The sequence below is a fragment of the Pinus tabuliformis genome, chromosome 1_1 (genome assembly GCF_031772625.1).
Source record: "Pinus tabuliformis cultivar Carrire ecotype Pingquan chromosome 1_1, CPIR1, whole genome shotgun sequence".
Lineage (NCBI taxonomy): Eukaryota > Viridiplantae > Streptophyta > Pinopsida > Pinales > Pinaceae > Pinus > Pinus tabuliformis.
In genome coordinates this window covers 56,102,146-56,111,670 of record NC_142297.1, presented here as the reverse complement: position 1 = coordinate 56,111,670, position 9,525 = coordinate 56,102,146, and the positions used below count along the sequence as shown (strand labels likewise).

At 37.9% G+C, this 9,525-nt stretch overlaps 1 pseudogene; it reads left to right on the top strand.

Moving 5' to 3' along the window:
- Positions 1-634: 634 nt before the first annotated feature.
- On the top strand, positions 635-1,060 carry LOC149211540 (asparagine synthetase [glutamine-hydrolyzing] pseudogene; annotated as a pseudogene).
- The last annotated feature ends 8,465 nt before the right edge of the window (positions 1,061-9,525 follow it).

The window sequence follows — 9,525 nt, the reverse complement described above, 5'->3', positions numbered from 1 at the left end:
GCGTTATCCTCAGGCTCAGCAAATCTTTCTCTGGCACAGGAAATTGCAAGTGTGGATCCATGCCCACGTAATGTTGAACTTGGTCAAAACATTAAAATTACTCTTGATTTTTATGTGCAGTAGCATGGAGAATGCGCGTAAACTGTTTGACAATATCAGCATTAGAATTTTCTCTTATGGAATGCAGTGATTAAATGCCAAGTGTCAAGTGGTCTTTATAAGGATTTGATTGCCACAAGGCCGCCATTATTAGTGACACCGGGATTGAAATGTGGCAAACGATATTAGCTGTTCGTTCATTAGCTCTGCCACCGATAAAAGACAGAGACACATGGTCGAAATTTGCTTATCATTGCCGGAAAGGTGTTCGTATTATTTAAGGTAATTCCGCCTTGATCAGATTGTCGCAGTATGATCCAGAATTACTACTCCAATACAAACTGGTAACTGTTAGTGTGTTTGAGACCTATTGTGCATATCTGGAACGAGAAGTTGTTTTGGGAGGAGGTTATAAAATTGAGAGAATCAGAATCGCGTGGGAATACTTCAAAGAGGAGCTACATCGTGAAACATTTCAAAAGATAAAGTCTCTTCATCTATATGACTGCCTGAGAGCTAATAAGTCAACAGCAGCATGGGTGTTGAGGCTCGTGTGCCGTTTCTAGATAAAGAGTTTATCAATATTTCCATGGGAATTGATCCAGAGTGGAAGATGGTGCGGCCTGATCTTGGGCGCATTGAGAAGTGGATCCTTCGCAAGGCATTTGACGACGTGGAGAATCCTTATCTACCAAAGCATATTTTGTACAGGCAAAAAGAGCAATTCAGCGATGGTGTTGGTTATAGTTGGATTGATGGTTTGAAAGAGCATGCTGCAAATCATGTTTCCAATATGATGATGGCAAATGCAAAGTACATTTACCCTGAGAATACACCCACGACAAAGGAGGCATACTACTACAGGATGATATTTGGAAGATTCTTTCCTCAGAATGCTGCACGCTTGACTGTACCTGGAAGCCCTAGTGTGGCTTGCAGCACTGCCAAAGCTTTAGAATGAGATGCTGCATAGTCTAGGAACCCCGATCCTTCTGGCAGGGCTGTTTTAGGTGTTCATGTGGATGCTTACAAAGAAAATGCAGATATCAGCAATGGCAATGGCGACGAGGAAGTATCAGCAGATTTTTCAATTAAAAAGCTAAAATTTCTAGATGGTGGTGTGAAAGTTGCAGTTGACGGTTGAGCCATAAGACATCCGTGCTTTTTAAATGTAGCTTTGGCTTAGTATATACTTGTGGAGCTCTTGGATGACTGAGGTTTTCGTATTTTTGCCCAGGCAGTAAGTATAATGCACTTTGGAATGCTGGAAAATGTTTGCTGAGCTATGAAACATCTCTTCCAGCACCAGGAAAGCAAATGTCAGGATATGATGGATCTGGACCATAAATTCGTTTGAGCGAATGAAGGTGCTTTATCACCGTATCTCTGAAGGCTATAAAAACTATTTCTAGTGAGTAAGCATATGTAGTTCCACCTGCTTTACCTCCATCGGCAATAAACAAAGGAGTGTATCGGGAAATTGGAGGAATAGAACTATGCATGTCCATGATTGTTAATTCTAAGACTTCTGGGTCCCTTGTGAATGAATTCAAAGAGGATATGGCACGAAAACTGGAATTGTTGTTGATTAGCAAACACTGGTTAATATGCTGAATGTCAGAAACAGAGGAGATACATTACAGATTGAATGCGCTGTTTTGCTAGCCAACACTAGTAATCATATGACAAACAGTACTGCAGAGACAATCATCTCCCTTTTAAATGGACATCAAATTTATCTTCGTGATGCCTTTGGAACTTATCATCTATTGAGCTGGAAGATTTTTCCATCTTCGAATAGGACATGGTTCCAGCAAGCAACATGGTTTAGTGCTCTTTGGTGTTGCTGCAGGTGCAACAGTAATTGCCTCAGTTTTGTTAATATGTTGGTGTTGTTGGAGATAAAAGCAAGAAGTACTTGGAAAATACACAGGGTGCAATGTTAGAAGGTTCTGTTTCTACTAATGAACTTCCTGTTTGTTATTACAGCAGAAATTGAAGGATGGCAATGAACTTTGTTTTAACCTCTTATGTCAGGCAACTATTGAAACTAATCTCTCAAGCAGTGAACACTTTAGTGGACCTTACGGGGAGGGTTTTGTTTTCATGGCCAATGATTGGCATACATTTCTTCTTTCAGATTTTGAAGTGAAACTGAAGAATAGCAAACAACAGCTATTCAATTTTGTGAGGAGTTTAGAGGTGGACTGTGTTTTTTTTAAATCACACAGTAGTTTCGTAGCGCGCTACGAAACTGCTGTAGGTGGTGATTTTAAACGCAGAGCAGCTATTGTGATACTGTGAGCGAGATTTGTGGGAGAGAGACATCTGTCTATCAATATCACCTACAGCACATCAGAAACATGGCAGCATTCCATACCTGGGGTTATTAAAAGAGCTGGGACATGTTGCTGAACTTTCGAAGGATGGTAGGAGACAGGGACCTTAAAAATAGATGTTTTGATCCTGATGATAAATGATCCATCAACGCTAACAGGTATCCAAAGTCAGCGTTCCTTGCATCTTTAGCTCAGCTATCTCAGCCTAACTGAAGGAGGATAGCTGTCAAGGATCCAAGAAGAATCAAGCATACGAGGATAATGGAATTAGTGTTTTAGTTTGATTAGGATTTTGTGTAATTACAGTTCAGCACTTTGTAATTAATGAATTAGTTAAATAGCATGTAGGAGTAGTTAATAGGGCCTTCGAGCTCGCTCTAGAGAGGGAAGAATGTATTCCTATATATGGATCAAATTAGGATGTAATAGGGGTTGGATATTTTATAAAAAAAACAGAGTTTTATTTGGGCCAATGTAAAAGACTTATTATAGTAATAGAAAAACAGCTGTTGTTTCTTCTCAAGATTCTCGATAGATTATATTGTTCAAATGTAATGGTGGTTTATTCTCTTAATGTTCTTTTACAGCCTTGTTACAGCATAATCACTCAGAATTCATGTTTAATGCTCTGACTTCCTGTATGCTTGGAAAGCTGTGGTTTATGTAAAGTATGTTTGAACATCTGATGTAAAGAGCCCTGACTTCCATGAAATGACTGTGCTTTTGTTTACTGAATGTGTGAGACTCCATAGCCCAATGAAGACTAATTTGATATTTGTCCAACCAGCTTTGTTTTCATAAATGTGTGAAGAGTTAGCCATCTGTTGTTGTGATTGATTTTTATCAAAAGTCTGTGAGAGAGCCCTCTCTGACTAAGGAGGCTAATCCTTAGTCTAAAGTCTGGTTGAAAGAGTTACATAAAATCTTGCTTGGCTGCAGCCCTTAGTACTGATTTTGTGATAACACATCCTAATGACCAAGAAAAGACCGCATTTACAACACCATGGGGTACCTTCAAATATGTTAAAATTCCATTCAGACTTAAGAATGTAGGGGCAACCTTTCAACGAGCAATGGACATAGCTTTTGCAAAATAAATTCACGATTTTCTGGTTGTATATTTAGATGATCTCACTGTGTTTTCTAGATCATATCAACAACATTTAGATCAGTTGAGACAAGTGCTTTTAAAATGCAGAGAGTATGGTATTTCATTAAATCCCAAAAAGTCTTTGTTTGGTCTAGAAGAAGGCAAACTCTTAGGCCATATCATCTCCAAAGATGGCATCAGAATTGATCCTACTAGAATAGAAACTATTCTGAAAATACCCCACCCCAGAAATGTCAAAGAACTTCAAGCTTTCTTAGGTAAGATCAACTTTTTGAGAAGATTCATATCTAATCTGGCTGAATTAATTAGATTGTCAAACAATATGTTAAAAAGGGATTCAAAGGTTGAATGGACAACAGAATCCAAACAAGCATTTGAAGAAATTAAAATGGCTTTGACCAGAACACTAGTCCTCACAAGTCAAAATTTTGATAGAGACTTCATAATTTTCTCATTTGCATTAGAACACACTATAGTAGTTGTTTTACTGCAAAAGGATGACCAAGAATGTGAAAAACCCATAGCCTTTTTCAATAAAGCACTTAGAGATGCACCTCTGAAATACAAAATCATGGAAAAGCAAGTTGATGCTCTTGTGAAAGCCACTCAAGATTTTAGTGTCTATATATTGTACTCCCATGTAGTAGCTTTTGTACCAAATGTTGTTGTTAAAGGCATCCTAACTCGGGTTGGAATTGAAGGCAAATGAGGTAAATGGATAGCTAAAATATTTGAGTATGACATTCAAATAAAACTGGCAAAGATTATAGAAGGATAGGGATTAGCAAAACTCATTACTGAAACAAACTTTCAAGCCTTGGATATTAATGAACTGGATAACGAACAGTAGATCGTGATTCCACAAATCAGTCAGGCCTTCTTAGAATCACCTTTGTATGCTGATATAATTCATGTATTTTTAAACCTGTAGGCTCCTACAGGGTTATCCAGAACAAAGAAAAGGTTTTTAAAGATGAAAGCTTTAAAATTCTGTATTTTAGATGGTGCTCTTTTTTGGAAAAATCATGGATGTATTATATTAAATTGTTTAATAAAAGAATAAGATGACAAAGTTCTCAGAGAATTTCATGCAAGGGACTGCGGTGGACACCTGTACTAGAAATCAACTGCAGACAAAAACCTAAGGGCTGGATTCTACTGGCCAACCCTGTTCGCTAATGTAAGGAAGTTTGTCACTGCTTGCCACAAATGCCAGATTTTTGAAGGCAAAAGGAAACTGTTACCCTTACCCTTGAGACCAATTGCCACTGAAAAACCCTTTCAACAAAGGGGTTTGGACTTCATTAGAGAAATACATCCTCCCTCTTCTGGCCAACACAAATGGATTCTTACTACCATAGACTATTTCACGAAATGGATTGAAGCCATTCCTTCTAGAAAAGCCAATGATATAGTGATTATAGGATTCTTAGAAACCAACATCTTGTCTAGATTTTGCTGTCCTCAAAAGATCATAACCGATAATGTTGTTGCCTTCAAGTCCAAGAAACTGATAAATTTCTACGGCAAATACCATATCACTTTAGACCATTCCATAGCCTATTACCCTCAAGGTAATGGTCTAGCTGAATCCTCAAATAAAATTTTGATCAATATTATTAAGAAATTATTGGAAGAGAACAAGAAAAATTGGCACAAGAAACTCATAAATGCACTATGGGCAGATGGACTTACTACAAAGAGATCTATTGGAACTAGCTCTTATGAGCTAGATTATGGTATGGAGGTTGTGTTTCTTTCATCTCTAAGAGTTCCTGTGATGAAATAACTGCAAGAAGATCAGGTGGAACCAAATGATCGACACTAAAACAAGTCAAAGAGTATCAAAGGAGCATTAAAGTGTAAATACCCCTTCCATGAGAGGATTGGAATGTCTGTGGTGTGTAAATTTCCTAGACTCCGCTGTAATACTGAATATTTTGGAATACAAAGCTGTTTGTAACCAACTATTGTTTGGCTTACTAGATGAATAATTGAAGCAGAGGACATGTCATAGAATTCTTGAATCAACCTCCGGATCAATAAGTCCCCTATATCTTGTGTTTTATAGTTTTTTGGTTTATTATATCATCTGTGTTTCATAGTCTAAATGATAAAGAAAATGGTTAATGCAGAATTTGCGTGACTGTACTCTGTATTCAGTCTTTATTATTGTTTGTGTTTTCTTCGGAATTAGAATAAACAACGAATTCTTAATTGCTCCTATTTCCTAATTCTTTCATGTTGATTATTTTGTAAAGAATTCTTAACTGTTCCTTATCAGTAATCATTCATTTTCCCTCTTTCAATATGTTGAAGGATTCTTAATTTCCCTTCACCCATTTGAGCCCATTCCTTCTGATTCAAGTCTTTTATTTGTTCTCTGTTTGACTACCTTGCTTTGTGAAGCCATCCTCTGTTAAGAAACGAAATCCAGAAAGCCCTCTTCATTGACTCCATAGCCCAATGGACTGAACTATTATGTATTACTTCACTATTCTATTGGATCTCACCAACCAAACTCAAAACAAAACCCTTGAACTTCATAACTACCTGAATACCTTTTAAAAACAAATCTAAATCATAAAGGGAGAGCCCTCTCTAGATACAGATTGGCTAGATTCTGTATCTAAAAGATTGGTCTTTGGTTACCTCAGCAGTATTCCCTTTCTTACAACTTTTGGGAAAAACCTAAGTGATAACAGACTTTTCCAGTTTCATGTGAATAAACCTTTTCATATAAATGCTTCATTAGAAGGCTCTGACAAATATAAAGTCTATTTAGAGATATTTTTCGGCGAAAATCACATGGAATACCATTTGATGACGCGTTTCAAACCAACAAGTGTGGTTCATCGTCATGAACCACACTTGCTGGTTCGAAACGCGTTGACAAATGGTATTCCATGTGATTTTTGCCGAAAAATCTCTCTAAATATAAAGTCTATAGGTAAACTTAGTCAACAAATGTTAGTTAACCAAACAAATGAATGAGGAAATGAACATTAAGCACTAAAATGTTAGAGCTTATGTACTTAATAAAAATAGAAGTCTAGATATAAAAGATAAGTAACTTATCAAATTAATATTTGACATATCGACACATTAAAATTGATCACATTAATTACAATCCATCTTAGTTTTGGATCTCATCATATTAATATTAGTTATATTTAACATATTTATCCTCAATGCAAGTGTACAAAAAGAGTGACCTGATTGCAATGGCAGGGGAAGACAAATGGCATAGCTACATGGCCACCTGTAACATCGCACATAGAGCAATAAAACCTCTCACAATAGCAATAAATTCCATTCAATGTGACACCCAAACCAATTCAACAGCGCCATCCCGCCTCAGCTCTCCATCACAGAGCCCTCTGTTAACATTCTACCCACTTCCTCTCTTTCTACTCCTCCACCTCTGAGCTGTAAGTGCCCCACAGCTATAGTGGAGCCGAGCACACACACTGCAATAGGAAAGTGATGCAATATTCTCTGCTGCATAGACTTTGGAAAGGGCAACCATTACTCTCATAGATTGATCTACAACCTAACTTTCGATTTTGAGCCTTTTGAGCCTTCTACCTTAGAGCTCTTTCAGTGCTAACCTCTTGCAGGTAGTCTCTTCATCCCCACACCATCATGCCTCGACTACGTTGACAAATGCGTAGCAGGAGGGGTAGAAGCAAAGGGAGACTACCCCATTCTCCTCCCTCAACATTCTCAGACTCCTCTTCCCCCTCGTCAAATTATATCTTAGCTCATTATCCTGATACTCGCAGTGGCAGAGGCTGCACTCGCGCTGTCCACTCCCAGCCTGTGTAAAAATCCATTCCAGTTACTAATATCCCTTCCAGCTCTCATCAATCCAACCATTCTGCCCAATTCATTTATCATTTGTCTCTGAATCGACCACTCATCAAGGCTACCATCACAGTTACCTTTCAAGAGGAGCCTTCCAACGATGAAGGATGCCCCACTCGCTAAATGGAGAAGAGCAATAATGCTCAGGGCAAGCCTTCTGCAGCATAGCAAAATCGAGAACCTCTAGCGAAGGATGACACGAGCACACTGCCGAAAGACAAGGACGAACGCAAAGCCTACATGTGTCTAATTATTGAAGAACACCCGTCAACACCAAATGACAACTAATTCACCACGCGTCTTCAAGTTTCAGGTTATCGGCAACCAAGTCTACGGGTTTACTTTTGAATTTTTGAGAAAAATAGTTAGTCTTGAAAATGAATTCAATAGAATATTGCACCATGTCCATATGTTGGTTTCCCCTGATTGGGAAGCAAATTTATTTTGGATTGGACCTGTTTCACACTTCTGAGCAGCCTTAATTTTGTTTTTGTTGCATTATGCCATGAACCTTGGCTCAAAAATACAGAAACCAGAGCCTCCTTGTATCATTTTGATATATACCTAGGGGGGATAACATGGGGTACAAAGGGAGGTCCCCAAGGGAATAATGTAATAATGGGATGGGCCATAGTAATAAATAAGGTGGTTAACCCATATTATGTAAGGACCACAAGTAGTTAGTAATAATGTAATGGGCCCATGGTATTAGATAGATGGTATTGAGGGAACCATGGTAATGACCCATGGTATTATATGTATGAGACCTATAAAGAGGCTAGAGACTCCACATTGAGGGATATGAAGGATTATTGTATGAACAGGCATATGGCTTGTGGAGTGTTCTCCTTCCCTAAGGAGTGAATATATGGTGTTGCCCTACCTTAAGGGTTCGATCAATAAAGTGAATCATTTCTATCTATATCTAGATCTTGTTATTTCTTGGGTTTATTTGCATTGTCTTATATTTTCATATCAAATCTATAACAAGTAGTATCAGAGCACTTTCTTGGGTAAAAGAGGAGATTTTTATTTTATTTTTTGCAGGAATTTTCTGGGGCAGTGCGTTTGCAGATCCAATCTGTATGTTTTGGTGAAAAATCTACAAAATCTAATTGCAGATCTAGATTCTTTGTGAAGAAACACCCGATTTCAAAAAAAAAATCGGTAGAATCAGAGTCCGAATGAGGGAGATATCGCTGATCTAAAAAACAGTGGTGTTGCAGACAATTTCTTAGGGCAATGAGTTTGCGGCATAGATCTAGACGTTTTGGTGCAAAATTTGCAAAATCTAATTGCAGATCTAGTTCTTTGTGAAAACATACCTGATTTCAAAAAACAAATCGGCCGAATCGGAGTCCAGATGAGAGAGATATCACTGATCTAAAAATCAGTGGTGTTGTAGACAATTTTTCGGGCAACGAGTTTGCGACAGAGATCTAGGTGTTCTGGTGCAAAATTTGCAAAATCTAATTGCAGATCTGGATTATTTGTGAAAAAGAACCCAATTTCAAAAAAAAAAAGCGGTCGAATCGGAGTCCGGATGAAGGAGATATCGCTGATCTAAAACTTAGTGGTGTTGTAGACAATTTTTCGGGGCAACGAGTTTACGGTGCAGATCTAGACGTCCTAGTGCAAGATCTGCAAAATCTAATTGCAGATCTAGGTTCTTTGTGAAAAAATACCCAATTTTAAAAGAAAATTAGTCGAATCGGAGTCCGGATAAGGGAGATATCGCTGATTTAAAATCAACTATTTTCAACAATTTTTTTGTGACAGTGGGATAGTTGCAGCATGGATCGGAAATTCCAGTGCCTAGATCGGGATTTCTACCACATGAGAAGATGCAGAATGGTTGTTCCATTTCCGAAAATAGGTCATAATAGGGATTCTAAGCAATATTGATGGAATTTGTGGCCATTTCAAATTTTTGCCAAGTAAGTGAATTTTTTTCAAAACCCTCTTCATGGCGGTTCTATGTTTTACAGGAAAAGGTAATGGTCCTACTATTGAAGAATACATAGAGAAAACTAAGTCAGTATGGGAAAAAAATTGGAAGGATTCAGTGTGGCTTAATTTCAGAGATGAGGCTCATAAATGGTATTTCTC